General features: G+C 31.6%; 3 long non-coding RNA genes across 3 annotated transcripts; all 3 read right to left on the bottom strand.

Annotated features, from left to right (window-relative positions):
• Window positions 1–333: 333 nt before the first annotated feature.
• On the bottom strand, window positions 334–1,551 carry LOC123037126. Its single transcript, XR_006417382.1, has 3 exons — window positions 1,307–1,551; window positions 1,185–1,229; window positions 334–1,129 (listed from the first exon to the last, which is right to left on the bottom strand). It is a non-coding gene; the product is annotated as an uncharacterized LOC123037126 (long non-coding RNA).
• A 4,543-nt stretch (window positions 1,552–6,094) lies between these two features.
• Window positions 6,095–6,749, bottom strand: LOC123037121. Its single transcript, XR_006417379.1, has 3 exons — window positions 6,511–6,749; window positions 6,390–6,434; window positions 6,095–6,335 (listed from the first exon to the last, which is right to left on the bottom strand). It is a non-coding gene; the product is annotated as an uncharacterized LOC123037121 (long non-coding RNA).
• Window positions 6,750–7,739: 990 nt separating this feature from the next.
• LOC123037120 lies at window positions 7,740–18,006 on the bottom strand. Its single transcript, XR_006417378.1, has 4 exons — window positions 17,952–18,006; window positions 16,337–16,551; window positions 11,920–12,134; window positions 7,740–7,944 (listed from the first exon to the last, which is right to left on the bottom strand). It is a non-coding gene; the product is annotated as an uncharacterized LOC123037120 (long non-coding RNA).
• Window positions 18,007–20,390: the final 2,384 nt, after the last annotated feature.

Here is a 20,390-nt window from a genome sequence, read left to right as displayed (position 1 = left end):
CCAAGTTGGCGAGGCTTTTTAACAAAATTTAGGTACATTTTATATATTATATTATAATATTTTAATCCATTTATGAATTATCCAACCCATATTCAAAAACATTCTCCTAAAACTTATTCCAAGCATTATAACCAAGTCTATAACGGTAATAAGGAGTACGTTAAAAAGGCATGATGATTTCCAATAATTATTAAAAATACCCAATTTTCGAATACAATTTTTAAATTTGAGGACATATTATTGGAAATTATTTTAAACACCTATAAAACAGAGTACATTAATCTTTTAATTTTTTATAAAGCATTAAGGTGTTACAAAAAGATTGTTGTACATTGTTGTATAAATAAACATAATAAATAAATAAAAGAAAAAAAGCAAGAACTTCGAAAACAAATTCTGTGCAAATTTAGAATGCAAGCCGAGAGAGTCCAAGTATTAGCTGCGCAGCTTAGATCTTAATACTCATACTCTCTCGGCTGCTGCATCTGTGATCGCACATTTCTCCAAAGACTTCAGATATTTTAAATAAACTAAACTAAATAATAAAATTTCGAATATAAAAATATTTAAAACGAAAATTATATACTATTTTTTGGGAAAATGTAGACAATAAAAACACAGCAGTTATAAACTTGTCTTCGCTTGGGTTGTAAAAATACAAAAATATAGTTAAAATTAATTATGCTAGGAGAAACAAAAGTAAATGACGGAATTCCGGGACCCATATAATTAAATTAACTTTATATATGGGAATTACATTATTAGCATATGTTGGGTAACACGAACCATGACTTTTAAATGGATATTCTTCTATTATTGGCTGATTATTTTTCATTTTAAAACTGAAGTCGTTCGATTAAAAAAAAAAATGTAACAAGGTCTAGCTACAAGAAAATTAAATTAATATACATATATTTATATTTGACTTTTTTAGCTAAACTTACATTTTTCTTAAGGCATACTAACATACAGCTTTGAAGCATAGTCTCTCAGTAAATTAAGTTTACACATGAGAAATAAAACTTGGTAAGACAAACCATGGATTCTATCTAGGCATCTTTTATGTTTGGCTGATTATTTTTCAGTTTAAAACTGAAGGCGGTGGAATACAAATAAATATTCAACAAGGCTGAAATATACAAAATTATTTTATGTTTATATTTGACTTTTTTCGTTAAACTTACATTTTCTTCAAGGCATACTAGCACACAGTGGTTGAGAATTTGTCTCTGTAAAAGTAAATGAAACACAACAAGGCCCTTTTTTGTTTTACTTATTTTTAGTTTTTCTTTTTGATAATACATACTTTTTGGTACCGAAATTTCCCATGCAGTCCAATATTGAATTTAGTTGTATTAATGTATTTCGATTACTTTAAAACATTATTTAATTTGTTTTATTAAACCATTTATATAAAGCCGTATATACATTTATTTATTTATTAAATTAAAGTATGATGATGACTTTACTATTTTATTCACGGAGACGTCAATAACTGGAATTATAAACCTTAAATTAATCATGCAAGAAAATTATAGTATTATTATCAAGAAAATCAAACCTTATTGGCTACTTTATACGACATGTAGAGAACATTTATAAAAGATCAATTCACAAAAAAATGTTTTATAGAGAATTTTAATTGACTAATTTTTGTGGTTGTAAAAAATCATTTCCATGGCTTTGAAGCCACTTTAATTGTAATATATTTCTTTTCAGTTAAGCCTTTCAGGCATTTTAAAAAAATAATTCATTCGAATTTGTTGTATTCTTCTAGTAAAACGACATTTAAATTGGTTTTAGCAATTTCCTATTTTTTTTAAATTCATTAAGCAGATAGAAAATATAAAGCAAAAACCAAGCTCCGGGAAGCCGAAGTTTATATACCCTTGCAGCTGTTACAAAACATAAATATTCTATGTTCCGATATCAATGCTTAAAGAAGATGAAGCTAGGTCGATTTTTCTATACATTTTTCGATCGTTCGTACTGAAGCCATATAAAACCATAAAAATATGGGAGCTATATGATATAGTAGATTGATACAGCCCACTCCGACCTGCAACAGAAAGAAGACTTTTTGCAATGTTTTATCCAAAAAACTTAAAAGCTGAGGGATTAGCATGAGTAGAAACCGACAGACAGACGGGCATTGGTTAGATCGACTCCCCTGGCGATGCTGATCAAGAATATATACTCTTTATAGGGTCAGAAACGTGCTGTTCTCTGCGTTGCAAATTTTTCACTGAAATTACGATTACCTCTGCAACGGCACAAAAATGAAAATGTGTTATTTAATAAGTTTTCGAGTTCACAAATTAAAAGATCATATAGGCATGAAAACAGCGAAAAACGTTACTTATATTTTAACTTTACTCTACACAACATTCCTGGACCATCCCGTGGAAACCAGCAACAAGCAGTCAAACCTAAAGAAGTAACTTCATCTGCTATCTATAAGATCGGAAGAAAAAGAGTTCATTTCTCTTCTGAACCAGCTGCAGCAGAAGCAGTATATCCATCTTCATGGTTTAATAATACCAAAGAAAAACCGACTCTTGTCATTCCGCAGTGTCCTACTGGACTAACTTACTCTATAGAAATGCTTAGAATCAATGTTATTGAACATCTAATTTCAGGAACTCTATCAAAAGACCTTGCAATGCTCTATGTTTATACTGAATTGTCCAAAGTAGAGGGAACCTTGGAGGAAGATTGGTATTCATTTGGTGTAAAGATTGGATTAAAAAATGAGAAGGTAACACCTTTCAGTCCAGTGTTAGTCTCCGAAACAGGAAATACTGTCAATCTCCCACAAAGAAGTGGAGAAAGTCAATATGCATACTGGGCATTGGCATCAATTTTATCCGTGTATAGATTGAGTCGAACATCATATGCTGATTATAGATCAAGGTTATCTGAATCACTTAAGGGACAGAGTGAAATCGTTCGTCCTTCAACAGCTCCCGGTTATGACGAAATGGCAATAACATATGGAGCATGGAAAGATGACCAAAACTTCAGGAAAATGATCGCGACCATTGACATGTTCTATGTCAAATTTCCAGGACTTCAGTTTGATTTGGTCCGATTCGGAACAGTTAGCTCTAGATACAAGGATTGTGCAGCTCTAACATCTCTTTTTAATCTGAAGCACACAATGGGGGCGTCTGAAGAGAATCAACTGTCACTATGGTTAGGAAATGAAGTTATTTCCAAACAATTCATAAGAATAACTAAGCCAGGAGAGGAAATTGACCAAGTCAACTCTTATTTTCCTTACCTCATTGATTTTGGATTGACAATAAAATCACCATATTCATCCGTTCTAAATGCCAACTTTTATTTCTTTGCCAATACAGCTGCAATTCTTATGGGAAACACAAGAGCAAGGAATGCTGTGTACCATGAAATTGATTCCTCCAGCTCTACCTTAATGAATAGTATATTACTGGGTTATGCGCATGCAGGAAGATCAATGAATTCACAAATGTTCTTCCTGTCAGAAGAGGATCTCAAGATCCATGAGGAAAATCTTCAAGTTAGAGAGGCCTTAAGAGCTGCACAAGCTGGCATCCGGATTGCAACTGATAAGGAACCAGAAGGTAGAGATGCAGATGATTGGTTTGAGTACATGGACAAGATAAATTGGACATATACAGACAAAATGCGTTTATTCAATTACTCTATAAAGAGAACCCTTGCAGACTGTCGAGAGGGATCACTGGGGAGTAAATTAAAGACACTCTTACCTGTCCCCACCGACATAGGAGAGACTACCTTTTGAGAGTGGTCTGTCTATGAGGATCATTATCTATTCCTATCTGTAACTCAGAATCTTAACATGAAAAAAAAAAAAAAAAAAAAAAAAAATAACGGCTAAGAACATGGTCTAATGGTACATTTGAAAAATAAAAAACTAAACTTTAAACTTATATTAATATATAATGTTGGTAAACGGTAAGAGTGTTTACTCTTATAAAGTATTTAGGTTTTTTTATTTGTTTATGGTTTTCTCCTTAAGAATTTAATTTGACTTGATGTTGGATAAGAAATAGTTTCCAGCATAGATTTTTACCCAGCATTTGTATGAAGAATTGGAATTTATCACTTATAAACAAATTTTTTACTTACATTTTTAATATTTTGTGAGTTATTATATTCAAGTATTTAATAGTATCCAAATTTACGCTTATATCCAGTCGAGTCCCTGGAGTAGTTTAAATTGAGCCGAAAGCTCTTTGTAGCTTGATATTTTTTATGCGAGCGGCTCGCATACTATGCCATGCGCTTTTTGTATTTGTTTAGCTTATTAGCTTGTGTTTAGTAAAACCCCTAATTTAAACAATACATATAACAGTAATTACAACATCACACCTCTATATAATATAGATGATTAGGCCAAGGAATCAATGTTCAGACTCCAGAATGCATACAAAAGAGCAATATTACCCTAGCAAACAAATAAAAAATGTAGACACAGCATTCAAAATATACACTTCAAAAAATAAATATTATAACACAGGATAACAAAAACCTTTACAAAGTGTTTGTACAAATAATACTCACTCGCACGCAAATATGGTTAGATAAGGCAATATCAATTAAATGCCAATGGGGCTGCACCAATAACACTTTTGCCCAGTATAATTTAATACTTAAGTTCACGTGGTGCTCTGTTTATAATATTTAAAAACGAATATTGTATTTTTAGGGAAAGACCTTATTACTCAAGTAAATTTTGTTTAATATCGAATTAAAATATTTTGGTTAAAAAAAGGAATTTTCTGAGCCTACTAAATATAAATGACCATCGACCAATGCCCGACGAGTCAACATAGATTTATTCTTCTGTTTCTATGAGATTTTTTCGCCCAACTTGTTTGTCCGTAAACAGCTTAATGAAAAATGCGCATATAGTATTAAATTTTTGCTAATCCAAAATATTGTTTTAAGCTCGAAGAAAATCGCTAGATTGTCTCGGCTCATAATTATCTATATAAAAGATCATTTTGTTCTCTATATGAATTCGATATAATAGACTACAGATCTGAATTACATTTTACTAAGAATTAAACATACCATTATTTTTTCGATCTTAAATTCTTGACGATTTAAAGTGGTTAAACTAAGCTACAATTGAAATAATGTATTAATAGGCAATAACTTCATACACGTTTTTATTGTAATAGTTCGGTACATTTAATCCAAGTTGGCGAGGCTTTTTAACAAAATTTAGGTACATTTTATATATTATATTATAATATTTTAATCCATTTATGAATTATCCAACCCATATTCAAAAACATTCTCCTAAAACTTATTCCAAGCATTATAACCAAGTCTATAACGGTAATAAGGAGTACGTTAAAAAGGCATGATGATTTCCAATAATTATTAAAAATACCCAATTTTCGAATACAATTTTTAAATTTGAGGACATATTATTGGAAATTATTTTAAACACCTATAAAACAGAGTACATTAATCTTTTAATTTTTTATAAAGCATTAAGGTGTTACAAAAAAGATTGTTGTACATTGTTGTATAAATAAACATAATAAATAAATAAAAGAAAAAAAGCAAGAACTTCGAAAACAAATTCTGTGCAAATTTAGAATGCAAGCCGAGAGAGTCCAAGTATTAGCTGCGCAGCTTAGATCTTAATACTCATACTCTCTCGGCTGCTGCATCTGTGATCGCACATTTCTCCAAAGACTTCAGATATTTTAAATAAACTAAACTAAATAATAAAATTTCGAATATAAAAATATTTAAAACGAAAATTATATACTATTTTTTGGGAAAATGTAGACAATAAAAACACAGCAGTTATAAACTTGTCTTCGCTTGGGTTGTAAAAATACAAAAATATAGTTAAAATTAATTATGCTAGGAGAAACAAAAGTAAATGACGGAATTCCGGGACCCATATAATTAAATTAACTTTATATATGGGAATTACATTATTAGCATATGTTGGGTAACACGAACCATGACTTTTAAATGGATATTCTTCTATTATTGGCTGATTATTTTTCATTTTAAAACTGAAGTCGTTCGATTAAAAAAAAATGTAACAAGGTCTAGCTACAAGAAAATTAAATTAATATACATATATTTATATTTGACTTTTTTAGCTAAACTTACATTTTTCTTAAGGCATACTAACATACAGCTTTGAAGCATAGTCTCTCAGTAAATTAAGTTTACACATGAGAAATAAAACTTGGTAAGACAAACCATGGATTCTATCTAGGCATCTTTTATGTTTGGCTGATTATTTTTCAGTGTAAAACTGAAGGCGGTGGAATACAAATAAATATTCAACAAGGCTGAAATATACAAAATTATTTTATGTTTATATTTGACTTTTTCGTTAAACTTACATTTTCTTCAAGGCATACTAGCACACAGTGGTTGAGAATTTGTCTCTGTAAAAGTAAATGAAACACAACAAGGCCCTTTTTTGTTTTACTTATTTTTAGTTTTTCTTTTGATAATACATACTTTTTGGTACCGAAATTTCCCATGCAGTCCAATATTGAATTTAGTTGTATTAATGTATTTCGATTACTTTAAAACATTATTTAATTTGTTTTATTAAACCATTTATATAAAGCCGTATATACATTTATTTATTTATTAAATTAAAGTATGATGATGACTTTACTATTTTATTCACGGAGACGTCAATAACTGGAATTATAAACCTTAAATTAATCATGCAAGAAAATTATAGTATTATTATCAAGAAAATCAAACCTTATTGGCTACTTTATACGACATGTAGAGAACATTTATAAAAGATCAATTCACAAAAAAATGTTTTATAGAGAATTTTAATTGACTAATTTTTGTGGTTGTAAAAAATAATTTCCATGGCTTTGAAGCCACTTTAATTGTAATATATTTCTTTTCAGTTAAGCCTTTCAGGCATTTTAAAAAAATAATTCATTCGAATTTGTTGTATTCTTCTAGTAAAACGACATTTAAATTGGTTTTGGCAATTTCCTATTTTTTTTAAATTTATTAAGCAGATAGAAAATATAAAGCAAAAACCAAGCTTCGGGAAGCCGAAGTTTATATACCCTTGCAGCTGTTACAAAACATAAATATTCTATGTTCCGATATCAATGCTTAAAGAAGTTGAAGCTAGGTCGATTTTTCTATACATTTTTCGATCGTTCGTACTGAAGCCATATAAAACCATAAAAATATGGGAGCTATATGATATAGTAGATTGATACAGCCCACTCCGACCTGCAACAGAAAGAAGACTTTTTGCAATGTTTTATCCAAAAAACTTAAAAGCTAAGGGCTTAGCATGAGTAGAAACCGACAGACAGACGGGCATGGTTAGATCGACTCCCCTGGCGATGCTGATCAAGAATATATACTCTTTATAGGGTCAGAAACGTGCTGTTTACTGCAATGCAAATTTTCACTGAAATTATGATTCCCTCAGCAAGGGCACAAAAATGAACATGTGTTATTTAATAAGTTTTCGAGTTCACAAATTAAAGATCATAAAGGCATTAAAACAGCGAAAAACGTTATTTATATATATACAGTATTTAGGGTTTTTATTTGTTTATGGTTTTCTCCTCAAGAATTTAATTTGACTTGATGTTGGATAAGAAATAGTTTCCTGCATACATTGTTACCCAGCAATTGTATGGAGAATTGGAATTTATCACTTATAAACATATTTTATACTTACATTTTTAATATTTTGTGAGTTATTATATTCAAGTAACTCAAGCATCCAAATTTACGCTTGTGTCCAGTCGAGTCCCTGGAGTAGTTTAAATTGAGTCAGCTCTTTGTAGCTTAACATTGTTTATGCGAGCGGCTCGCATACTATGCCATGCGCTTATTGTATTTGTGAGAGTACGAAAAACCCGAAGATGGCTGCATTCCTTACGTTTTTACTGCTTTGCACTGCCCAATAAACACAAACAATGAATAAGGAAAAAAATTAATTAAAATATAACAGTATAAAAAACATTTGTTAAAGCTAAATTGTCCACATCCAATATAGAATGGGCAAACGGTCCCCCTTTAATAATAATAATAAAATGTCTCTTGATATTAAATAATGTTTAATTTTCCATAACCAAAATGACATATTAAGCAATCCGCGTCCTTATCCAATTGTTTCTATATAAATGATTTTATTCCCTACTCGTAATCAAACATTTTTCTGTGTATGTTTCTAGATTGACAGCTGAACAACCCAATGCCAAAATTAGCTGAAAACGCCAAACAGTGCTCCAAAGCTGTAAATATAATTGTCGAAGACTCATGCCGAAGCCTTACGAAGTCTTGACCTGTGAGCCGGACTCTGCCGGAGCTCTGCTGCTGCATGCCGATTAGTTAGGGTATAAGTATACATACTTATAATCTCAAATAACGACATCACTGTCTCACAGTTTAGATGGACACAGCATTGAAAATATGCACTTGGAAAAAAAATATATATTTATAATACAGGATAACAACATGACAAAACCCTAACAAACTTTTTGTACAAGAAAGTACTCACAAGTAGGGAGTTATGCTTAGATAAGTCAATATTAACATTATTTAATGCCCATAGGCTGTACCAATAACACTGTTGGCCAGTGTAGTTTAATATTTAAGTTCACGTCGTCCCCTGTGTATTCATTACATTTTTGTTGCCCTCAACTTCACAGTGATTGCTTTTTTGGTTCTCAATATTTGAAGAAGAATATTGCATTTCTAGGGGAGACCGTATCACTCAAAAAATGGTAATAGTTAATAGTTTAAATACCCAGTTTTATAACTAATATATTCATATTTAGTTACTCTGAAAAAAAATATTCAAAGCATTTAAAAATTGAACCTGAAAAACGTTTTAATTAAACAAAATATTGAAATACATTTGTTTTTAGTTATAAATTGCAATGACTATTAGCTAGCTTAGACTGGTATTAAAATTTCAATGTTTTTTATTCTTCTAGTCACATAAATTTAATTATTGGAAGCACATATATATAAAAACTTAATAATTTTTTTAAATTTTGGTGACTAGATTTAGGTTTAGTTAACAAATCTTAACTGAGATAAAATGAATTTAACATGAACCTTATATCCATTCAAAATTGCTAAATTCATTGAATTACAGGTATGAACAATAAATTTCCCCATATAATTGTTTTATTAATGGTTTTCAAAAGAAAAGCTTTTGATAATGGGTTTTTAAGTTCAAGATATATTAAACTTATTCGCCTTAAATATTAAGGAAGTATTTTTTAAAGATTTCTATTGTTTCCTAGATTTTATAGAAGCATTTACCTTTTGTGTAATTTGTTAAGTGTTTTACCGATTTGAGTCTTTGATTTGACTTTTTATTAGATTTTGAAATTTTTCCACAGTATTGTTATATAATATGCACAAGTATTTTCACTATTTGCAGTTTTAAAGTATTTAAAAAGAAAAACAATTTAGACTTGTGCTTCAGTGGAGTCTCTGGAGCGGTTTGAAAATGCAGACGATGTGATCAGAATTTTCAACTTCAATCGAGCCAAAGCTCTCTACAGCTTGGTTACGCTCACGAGATGTGTATTTATTTACATAAAATAATATTTTGTACATATGTTTGGCTCACAAGCATACTTTCATACATATATACAGCGAAAAAATCGGGAAAATGCGCATTCTGTATTTAAAATTTGCACTTAGAAAAAATGTGGTACCATTTTTAAATATTACTTAACATGTTAACAAGTTAAACTGTGTATTTTTTATTTTTCACTGCCTTTTACTGCGAATTGATAATATAAAAGATTTTTTTCTGTAACCCATTTAATTTTTCGTTTTGGTTTTTAAATTATGTTTTCTTTTATTATGCTAAACGCTACTTTTTTGTTAAGTTTGTTTATAACTTTTTATACTATTTTTCCCAAGATTTCCGATACAAACAAGAAATAAAGCAAACTTCGGCAAGCCGAAGTTTATATATTTTTTGCAGTTATTACAAAATGCCTAAATTTCCATCGTTTCTATAGCAGCTAAAAGCTAAACTAAAAGCGTAATTCTTATATAGTAATTAATTATTATATCTCAAAAGAATATTTTGATTAATAGAAAATACTTGTTTTTTACATTATAGTTTTTTTAATTTTTTAATTTTCTTATATGATATGTCCGATTTTAATTTAATTAAAACCGTAATTCCATAGTATTTAAATATTGGCAAATCCCAAAGAACAAAACAAAATATTAAACAATAAGGTTATATCATTTAAAATTTGGTTTCCGATTGTTCCGATGGGAGCTATATGATATAGTCGCCCGTTCCGACTTATATACTACCTGCAATAGAAATACATTTTTTGGGAAAGTTTCAAGCTGATAGCTTTAAAACTGAGGGACTAGTTTGAGCAGAAACGGACAGACGGTCGGAAATGTCTCCTTCACTGCGTTGCAAGCTTAATACTTAATACTCTCTGCAAGGGTATAATAGAGTTTATCATACAAATTTTTTTAAAGAAAAACCACAAAAAAAATTTTTTCACTTATTAGCTGTTATGTTTTAAAAAGAGGGAAATTTATTATGCGCACATATCAGGTACACACTGTACCTAATACCATTAAATTCATTGAAGCACTTTGCTTCAATAAAATATACAAAAGTCCAATGGCCAGCACATTTTCAAGTCATGTGTAATATGACCACCCGGCAGAAGACTATCGTTGTGTTGGTATGTTAAATAAATGCCGGCTTAAATAAATAAGATTTACATGTCGCTCCTACTGCTCACCATTTAACTCAAACATAACTATAGGCCAATATTAATATATTCATAGCAAACTTATGTGTAACAAGTACTCTATATAAAATCATGAAAAATGTAGGAGCTATATGATATAGTAGATTGATACAGCCCACTCCAACCTGCAACAGAAAGAAGACTTTTTGCAAAGTTTTATCCAAAAAACATAAAAGCTGAGGGCTTAGCATGAGTAGAAGCCGACAGACAGACGGGCATGGTTAGATCGACTCCCTGGCGATGCTGATCAAGAATATATACTCTTTATAGGGTCAGAAACGTGCTGTTCACAGAGTTGCAAATTTTTCACTGAAATTATGATGCCCTCAGCAAGGGCACAAAAATGAACATGTGTTATTTAATAAGTTTTCGAGTTCACCATTTAAAAGATCATAAAGGCATTAAAACAGCGAAAAACGTTATTTATATATATACAGTATTTAGGTTTTTATACCCGTTACTCGTAGAGTAAAAGGGTATATTGTATTCGTGCAAAAGTATGTAACAGCTAGAAGGAAGCGTTTCCGACCCTATAAAGTATATATATTCTTGATCAGGGTCACTAGCCGAGTCGATATAGCCATGTCCGTCTGTCCGTCTGTCTGTCTGTCCGTCTGTCTGTCCGTCCGTATGAACGCTGAGATCTCGGAAACTATAAAAGCTAGAAGATTGGCATTTTGCATGCAGATTCTAAGAGTTCTTACGCAGCGCAAGTTTGTTTCAAAAAGGTGCCACGCCCCCTTTAACGCCCACAATCGCCTATATACGATTTTAAAAATTTAAATATTTCGAAAAAGTAAAAATACAGTTTTATTGTATGTATCAATACCTATCGAAATGTAGAAGAAATTTTTCAAATCGGACAATTCGTTAAAAAGTTATGCGTGATCAAAGTTTCTATCTCCATCTCCCTCGCACTCCCTTTAGCTGAGTAACGGGTATCTGATAGTCGGGGCACCCGACTATAGCGTTCTCTCTTGTTTTATTTGTTAATGGTTTTCTCCTCAAGAATTTAATTTGACTTGATGTTGGATAAGAAATAGTTTCCTGCATAGATTTTTACCCAGCAATTGTATGGAGAATTGGAATTTATCACTTATAAACATATTTTTTTACTTACATTTTTATTATTTTGTGAGTTATTATATTCAAGTAACTAATAGCATCCAAATTTACGCCAGTCGAGTCCCTGGAGTAGTATAAATTGAGCCAGCTCTTTGTAGCTTAACATTGTTTATGCGAGCGGCTCGCATACTATGCCATGCGCTTATTGTATTTGTGAGAGTACGAAAAACCCGAAGGTGGCTGTGTTCCTTACGTTTTTACTGCTGTACACTGCCCAAAAAACACAAACAATGAATAAAGAAAATAATCAATTAAAATATAACAGTATAAAAAACATTTGTTAAAGCTAAATTGTCCACATCCAATATAGAATGGGCAAACGGTCCCCCTTTAATAATAATAATAAAATGTCTCTTGATATTAAATAATGTTTAATTTTCCATAACCAAAATGACATATAAAGCAATCCGCGTCCTTATCCAATTGTTTCTATATAAATGATTTTATTCCCTACTCGTAATCAAACATTTTTCTGTGTATGTTTCTAGATTGACAGCTGAACAACCCAATGCCAAAATTAGCTGAAAACGCCAAACAGTGCTCCAAAGCTGTAAATATAATTGTCGAAGCCGGACTCTGCCGGAGCTCTGCTGCTCCTCAGTCAGCAAAACGCTATCCTATGCCGATTAGTTGGGGTATAAGTATACATACTTATAATCTCAAATAACGACATCACTGTCTCACTGTTTAGATGGACACAGCATTGAAAATATGCACTTGGAAAAAAATATATTTATAATACAGGATAACAACATGACAAAACCCTAACAAACTTTTGTACAAGAAAGTACTCACAAGTAGGGAGTTATGCTTAGATAAGTCAATATTAACATTATTTAATGCCCATAGGCTGTACCAATAACACTGTTGGCCAGTGTAGTTTAATATTTAAGTTCACGTCGTCCCCTGTGTATTCATTACATTTTTGTTGCCCTCAACTTCACAGTGATTGCTTTTTTGGTTCTCAATATTTGAAGAAGAATATTGCATTTCTAGGGGAGACCGTATCACTCAAAAAATGGTAATAGTTAATAGTTTAAATACCCAGTTTTAATAAATAAATATATTCATATTTAGTTACTCTGAAAAAAAATATTCAAAGCATTTAAAAATTGAACCTGAAAAACGTTTTAATTAAACAAAATATTGAAATACATTTGTTTTCAGTTATAAATTGCAATGACTATTAGCTAGCTTAGACTGATATTAAAATTTCAATGTTTTGTATTCTTCTAGGGGCCACATTTATTCGATTTAAGTCACATAAATTTAATTATTGGAAGCACATATATATAAAAACTTAATAATTTTTTTAAATTTTGGTGACTAGATTTAGGTTTAGTTAACAAATCTTAACTGAGATAAAATGAATTTAACATGAACCTTATATCCATTCAGAGTTGCTAAATTCATTGAATTACAGGTATGAACAATAAATTTCCCCATATAATTGTTTTATTAATGGTTTTCAAAAGGAAAGCTTTTGATAATGGGTTTTTAAGGGGTTATCCGGGTCTTGGAGCACGAAAAAAGCCTATTTTCGTGAATTTTTTTAAAAGATCTTACGACAATTTCACAAATTTCGTTTATTGTACATTAATGTTTATGGTTTGACCAACATTGTGTAAAAATTTGAACCAAAAATTTTTAAAATTGAGCCGTTGAGGCAGGCTTGAACTTGACCTCTTAAAAAATTGTGTCTTTGTGGTAGGCAAAATATCTCCGTCAATTTTTATCTGAAATCAAAAAGCCAATATTATTCTGATAGTGTATGTGTCTCGCTTGTCCTCTACGAACCATTTTTTTTTTAAATTAAAATTTGAATTTTTTGTAGCGCTTTTCATTAAAAGTGTCTTTTTTTACGTAAATGTTGGCCATTTTTTGGCTTATAAAATGAGCTGTAATTAAAAATTAAAAAAACCTCCCTCCGTTAAGGACAAGAGAATTATGCCTAAAAGAAGTGTGCAAAAGCAGAAGTTGATCGGTGCAATAGTTTTTGAGAAATCGTGACTACCGACTTCAAAAAAGTGGTTTTGAGAAAAACGCGTTTAAAGTGCCGCATCTGCCCGACGCCAGAGCCAGAATTGCCTGTTGTGACGTTCGACGCACTGGGCTTTAAATTTCTCCCATTCCTACATTTTTGCCTCGATCGACTTGAAATTTTCAGACTACATTTCTGAAACTCTGTACTATTATTTAAAAAAGTTTGAAAAAAATGAATTTTTTGAAGTGTCAAGACCCGGATAACCCCTTAAGTTCAAGATATATTAAACTTATTCGCCTTAAATATTAAGGAAGTATTTTTTAAAGATTTCTATTGTTTCCTAGATTTTATAGAAGCATTTACCTTTTGTGTAATTTGTTAAGTGTTTTACCGATTTGAGTCTTTGATTTGACTTTTTATTAGATTTTGAAATTTTTCCACAGTATTTTTATATAATATTCACAAGTATTTTCACTATTTGCAGTTTTAAAGTATTTAAAAAGAAAAACAATTTAGACTTGTGCTTCAGTGGAGTCTCTGGAGCGGTTTGAAAATGCAGACGATGTGATCATAATTTTCAACTTCAATCGAGCCAAAGCTCTCTACAGCTTGGTTACGCTCACGAGATGTGTATTTATTTACATAAAATAATATTTTGTACATATGTTTGGCTCACAAGCATACTTTCATACATATATACAGCGAAAAATTGGGAAAATGCGCATTCTGTATTTAAAATTTGCACTTAGAAAAAATGTGGTACCATTTTTAAATATTACTTAACATGTTAACAAGTTAAACTGTGTATTTTTTATTTTTCACTGCCTTTTACTGCGAATTGATAATATAAAAGATTTTTTTCTGAAACCCATTTAATTTTTCGTTTTGGTTTTTAAATTATGTTTTCTTTTATTATGCTAAACGCTACTTTTTTGTTAAGTTTGTTTATAACTTTTTATACTATTTTTCCCAAGATTTCCGATACAAACAAGAAATAAAGCAAACTTCGGCAAGCCGAAGCTTATATATTTTTTGCAGTTATTACAAAATGCCTAAATTTCCATCGTTTCTATGGCAGCTAAAAGCTAAACTAAAAGCGTAATTCTTATATAGTAATTAATTATTAAATCTCAAAAGAATATTTTGATTAATAGAAAATACTTGTTTTTTACATTATAGTTTTTTTAATTTTTTAATTTTCTTATATGATATGTCCGATTTTAATTTAATTAAAACCGTAATTCCATAGTATTTAAATATTGGCAAATCCCAAAGAACAAAACAAAATATTAAACAATAAGGTTATACCATTTAAAATTTGGTTTCCGATTGTTCCGATGGGAGCTATATGATATAGTCGCCCGTTCCGACTTATATACTACCTGCAATAGAAATACATTTTTTGGGAAAGTTTCAAGCTGATAGCTTTAAAACTGAGGGACTAGTTTGAGCAGAAACGGACAGACGGTCGGAAATGTCTCCTTCACTGCGTTGCAAGCTTAATACTTAATACTCTCTGCAAGGGTATAATAGAGTTTATCATACAAATTTTTTTTAAAGAAAAACCACGAAAAAATTTTTTTTCACTTATTAGCTGTTATGTTTTAAAAAGAGGGAAATTTATTATGCGCACATATCAGGTACACACTGTACCTAATACCATTAAATTCATTGAAGCACTTTGCTTCAATAAAATATACAAAAGTCCAATGGCCAGCACATTTTCAAGTCATGTGTAATATGACCACCCGGCAGAAGACTATCGTTGTGTTGGTATGTTAAATAAATGCCGGCTTAAATAAATACGATTTACATGTCGCTCCTACTGCTCACCATTTAACTCAAACATAACTATAGGCCAATATTAATATATTCATAGCAAACTTTTGTGTAACAAGTACTCTATATAAAATCATGAAAAATGTAGGAGCTATATGATATAGTAGATTGATACAGCCCACTCCAACCTGCAACAGAAAGAAGACTTTTTGCAAAGTTTTATCCAAAAACATAAAAGCTGAGGGCTTAGCATGAGTAGAAGCCGACAGACAGACGGGCATGGTTAGATCGACTCCCCTGGCGATGCTGATCAAGAATATATACTCTTTATAGGGTCAGAAACGTGCTGTTCACACAGTTGCAAATTTTTCACTGAAATTATGATGCCCTCAGCAAGGGCACAAAAATGAACATGTGTTATTTAATAAGTTTTCGAGTTCACCATTTAAAAGATCATAAAGGCATTAAAACAGCGAAAAACGTTATTTATATATATACAGTATTTAGGTTTTTTATTTGTTAATGGTTTTCTCCTCAAGAATTTAATTTGACTTGATGTTGGATAAGAAATAGTTTCCTGCATAGATTTTTACCCAGCAATTGTATGGAGAATTGGAATTTATCACTTATAAACATATTTTTTACTTACATTTTTAATATTTTGTGAGTTATTATATTCAAGTAACTAATAGCATCCAAATTTACGCCAGTCGAGTCCCTGGAGTAGTATAAATTGAGCCAGCTCTTTGTAGCTTAACATTGTTTATGCGAGCGGCTCGCATACTATGCCATGCGCTTATTGTATTTGTGAGAGTACGAAAAACCCGAAGGTGGCTGTGTTCCTTACGTTTTTACTGCTGTACACTGCCCAAAAACACAAACAATGAATAAAGAAAAAAATCAATTAAAATATAACAGTATAAAAACATTTGTTAAAGCTAAATTGTCCACATCCAATATAGAATGGGCAAACGGTCCCCCTTTAATAATAATAATAAAATGTCTCTTGATATTAAATAATGTTTAATTTTCCATAACCAAAATGACATATAAAGCAATCCGCGTCCTTATCCAATTGTTTCTATATAAATGATTTTATTCCCTACTCGTAATCAAACATTTTTCTGTGTATGTTTCTAGATTGACAGCTGAACAACCCAATGCCAAAATTAGCTGAAAACGCCAAACAGTGCTCCAAAGCTGTAAATATAATTGTCGAAGACTCATGCCGAAGCCTTACGAAGTCTTGACCTGTGAGCCGGACTCTGCCGGAGCTCTGCTGCTGCATGCCGATTAGTTAGGGTATAAGTATACATACTTATAATCTCAAATAACGACATCACTGTCTCACAGTTTAGATGGACACAGCATTGAAAATATGCACTTGGAAAAAAAATATATATTTATAATACAGGATAACAACATGACAAAACCCTAACAAACTTTTTGTACAAGAAAGTACTCACAAGTAGGGAGTTATGCTTAGATAAGTCAATATTAACATTATTTAATGCCCATAGGCTGTACCAATAATACTGTTGGCCAGTGTAGTTTAATATTTAAGTTCACGTCGTCCCCTGTGTATTCATTACATTTTTGTTGCCCTCAACTTCACAGTGATTGCTTTTTTGGTTCTCAATATTTGAAGAAGAATATTGCATTTCTAGGGGAGACCGTATCACTCAAAAAATGGTAATAGTTAATAGTTTAAATACCCAGTTTTAATAAATAAATATATTCATATTTAGTTACTCTGAAAAAAAATATTCAAAGCATTTAAAAATTGAACCTAAAAAACGTTTTAATTAAACAAAATATTGAAATACATTTGTTTTCAGTTATAAATTGCAATGACTATTAGCTAGCTTAGACTGATATTAAAATTTCAATGTTTTGTATTCTTCTAGGGGCCACATTTATTCGATTTAAGTCACATAAATTTAATTATTGGAAGCACATATATATAAAAACTTAATAATTTTTTTAAATTTTGGTGACTAGATTTAGGTTTAGTTAACAAATCTTAACTGAGATAAAATGAATTTAACATGAACCTTATATCCATTCAGAGTTGCTAAATTCATTGAATTACAGGTATGAATAATAAATTTCCCCATATAATTGTTTTATTAATGGTTTTCAAAAGGAAAGCTTTTGATAATGGGTTTTTAAGTTCAAGATATATTAAACTTATTCGCCTTAAATATTAAGGAAGTATTTTTTAAAGATTTCTATTGTTTCCTAGATTTTATAGAAGCATTTACCTTTTGTGTAATTTGTTAAGTGTTTTACCGATTTGAGTCTTTGATTTGACTTTTTATTAGATTTTGAAATTTTTCCACAGTATTTTTATATAATATTCACAAGTATTTTCACTATTTGCAGTTTTAAAGTATTTAAAAAGAAAAACAATTTAGACTTGTGCTTCAGTGGAGTCTCTGGAGCGGTTTGAAAATGCAGACGATGTGATCAGAATTTTCAACTTCAATCGAGCCAAAGCTCTCTACAGCTTGGTTACGCTCACGAGATGTGTATTTATGTGGGGTGTGTCTGCTTTGGGTAGCAACCATTCCACAATAAGTTTACCCTAGACAACAACCTTTTTGAGCTGATCAAGACGAACGACGAAATTCAAGAACGATATGAAGAAGTAAAGATGAAAGACGAGAAGTAAGAGATATGAAAGATGAACGACAAGGAGACGACGAGAAGACGACGGGAAGACGACGAGAAACGAAGGAGGAGTTGAGTTCGAGCCTTTGAAGAGAACGGTCCTAAGACGTTGGCCAGAAGACGAAAAAGACGAGTGAAATTCTAATTTACCCATGTTAATTTCTTTATATTATACTTAACTAAATCTAAACTACAAATAAACTTTAATATTCAACTAATAAACTTAAAAATCCCACATTAAAAGTTAAAAGTAAAACCGAAGCCGAGTGCGATGTGCGATGTGAACCAGCAAAAAACAAAGAAGTGAAAAACAAAAAAAAAAAAAAAAAATTGAGAAAAGACGAAATTACACACATAATTTAAAATAATAATTCGACGCCTTAAAATTTAATTTTTCACCACCATGAGTTGTTTAAATGCTTTCATAAGTGAAAATTTGCGCAATAGCAAGAGGGAGAACATTGTAGCCCTTCACAAGTACGTGTTTGAGAGCGTGGGTGATAGAAGCAACCGCCAACGACTTCGAAATTTTTCCGGTTTCGATTTCGACGAAAGCTCGGAAAATTACTTAGCGAAGGAAAGGTATGTGCAGGAAAATCTAAACGAACGCGATCTGGCTTCAATTTGCAATGTGTTGAACATAACCTACAACGTAGACGACGTCGGACTCCACATATTTCGCAATTTGATGCAAAACAAACTCCTCGCATACAATCAAATTGATTCCTCAGACGACGAAGATGAAAATGACGATGTATTTGTAAGCGGAAGATCCACACGCCTAATTTTGCCAAAAATGCAGAGAAAGAGAAGTCGTCAAAATTTGGCAACGAAGTGGCATCACCAAGATTTTCTTTTAGTTTTCGCGACATGGAAGATTCGATTCGCACCTTTGACGGTACTAACTCAATTTCCGTCGAGTCGTGGTTAACTGAATTCGAAGAGCAAGCCGTAATAATGTGCTGGAATGACGTTCAGAAGTTGATATTTGCGAAAAAATCGCTGAGAGGAACTGCTAAATTGTTCATTATGAGTGAAAGAGGTCTGAGCACCTGGAATGCGCTAAAAATTGCTCTCTTAAATGAGTTTAAAACTATTGTGAACAGCAAACAAATCCACGAGCAGTTGAGCAAAAGCAAACGCGCAAAGGGCGAGTGTTGTTTCGCATACTTGTACCGAATGAAGGATCTGGCAATTTGTGGAGACATTTGTGATTCGGTTTTGATACAGTACGTAATTGATGGCATAGACGATTACTCAATTGACAAAACTCTCCTATACGGTGCCCGAAATATTACTGAATTCAAAGAGAAGATGAAATGTTATGTCATTAAAAATGAGCGAGAGAAAGGGTACGACCGTGAGAAGCCAAAGCGAAACGACGATGCGCTTTATAGCAAGAAAGTGGCAACACCTAACAAGAATTTTAAAAAAGAGGTTTCTTGTTATAACTGTGGCGAAAAAGGACACCTTTCCAATAATTGCAAGAACAAAGAGCGCGGCACTAAATGTTTTAAGTGTAACCAGAACGGACATATTTCGCGCAATTGTAAAGAAAACGAAAAAACGGAGAGCAACAAAGTGAACACTCATCGAGTGCGGTCTAAAAGTAATTTTACAAGCAAAGAAGTTGTTCTCGCTAACGAAAAGTGCGTAGCTCTGTTCGACACCGGAAGCAAATTCAACTTGGTTCGCGAAGATCTCTATAACGGTTTACGACGTCCGAGACTGCAAAACTGTAGTGTGGCTCTAATTGGTTTCGGTAGCGAGCGCGACGCAAACAAAATAAATCCAATTGGACATTTCAGAGAGACCATTCTCATCGACAATAACGAGTTCGAGTTGGATTTCTACGTTGTTCCCATCGGTTGCATGGATTTCCAATTGATTGTCGGCGAAGAAATTTGTTTGCATGCTGAAATTATTTTCAATCGCGACGGTTTGCAAGTGCGTAAGATGCCGAGTCAGGTAGAAGAAAGTGATTTTATAAACGTTATGAAAATCGACGTCGCAGAGAATGACAATGAACT

This window comes from Drosophila rhopaloa, unplaced genomic scaffold (genome assembly GCF_018152115.1).
Source record: "Drosophila rhopaloa isolate 14029-0021.01 unplaced genomic scaffold, ASM1815211v1 contig_138, whole genome shotgun sequence".
Lineage (NCBI taxonomy): Eukaryota > Metazoa > Arthropoda > Insecta > Diptera > Drosophilidae > Drosophila > Drosophila rhopaloa.
This window is presented reverse-complemented; position numbering and strand designations above follow the sequence as displayed.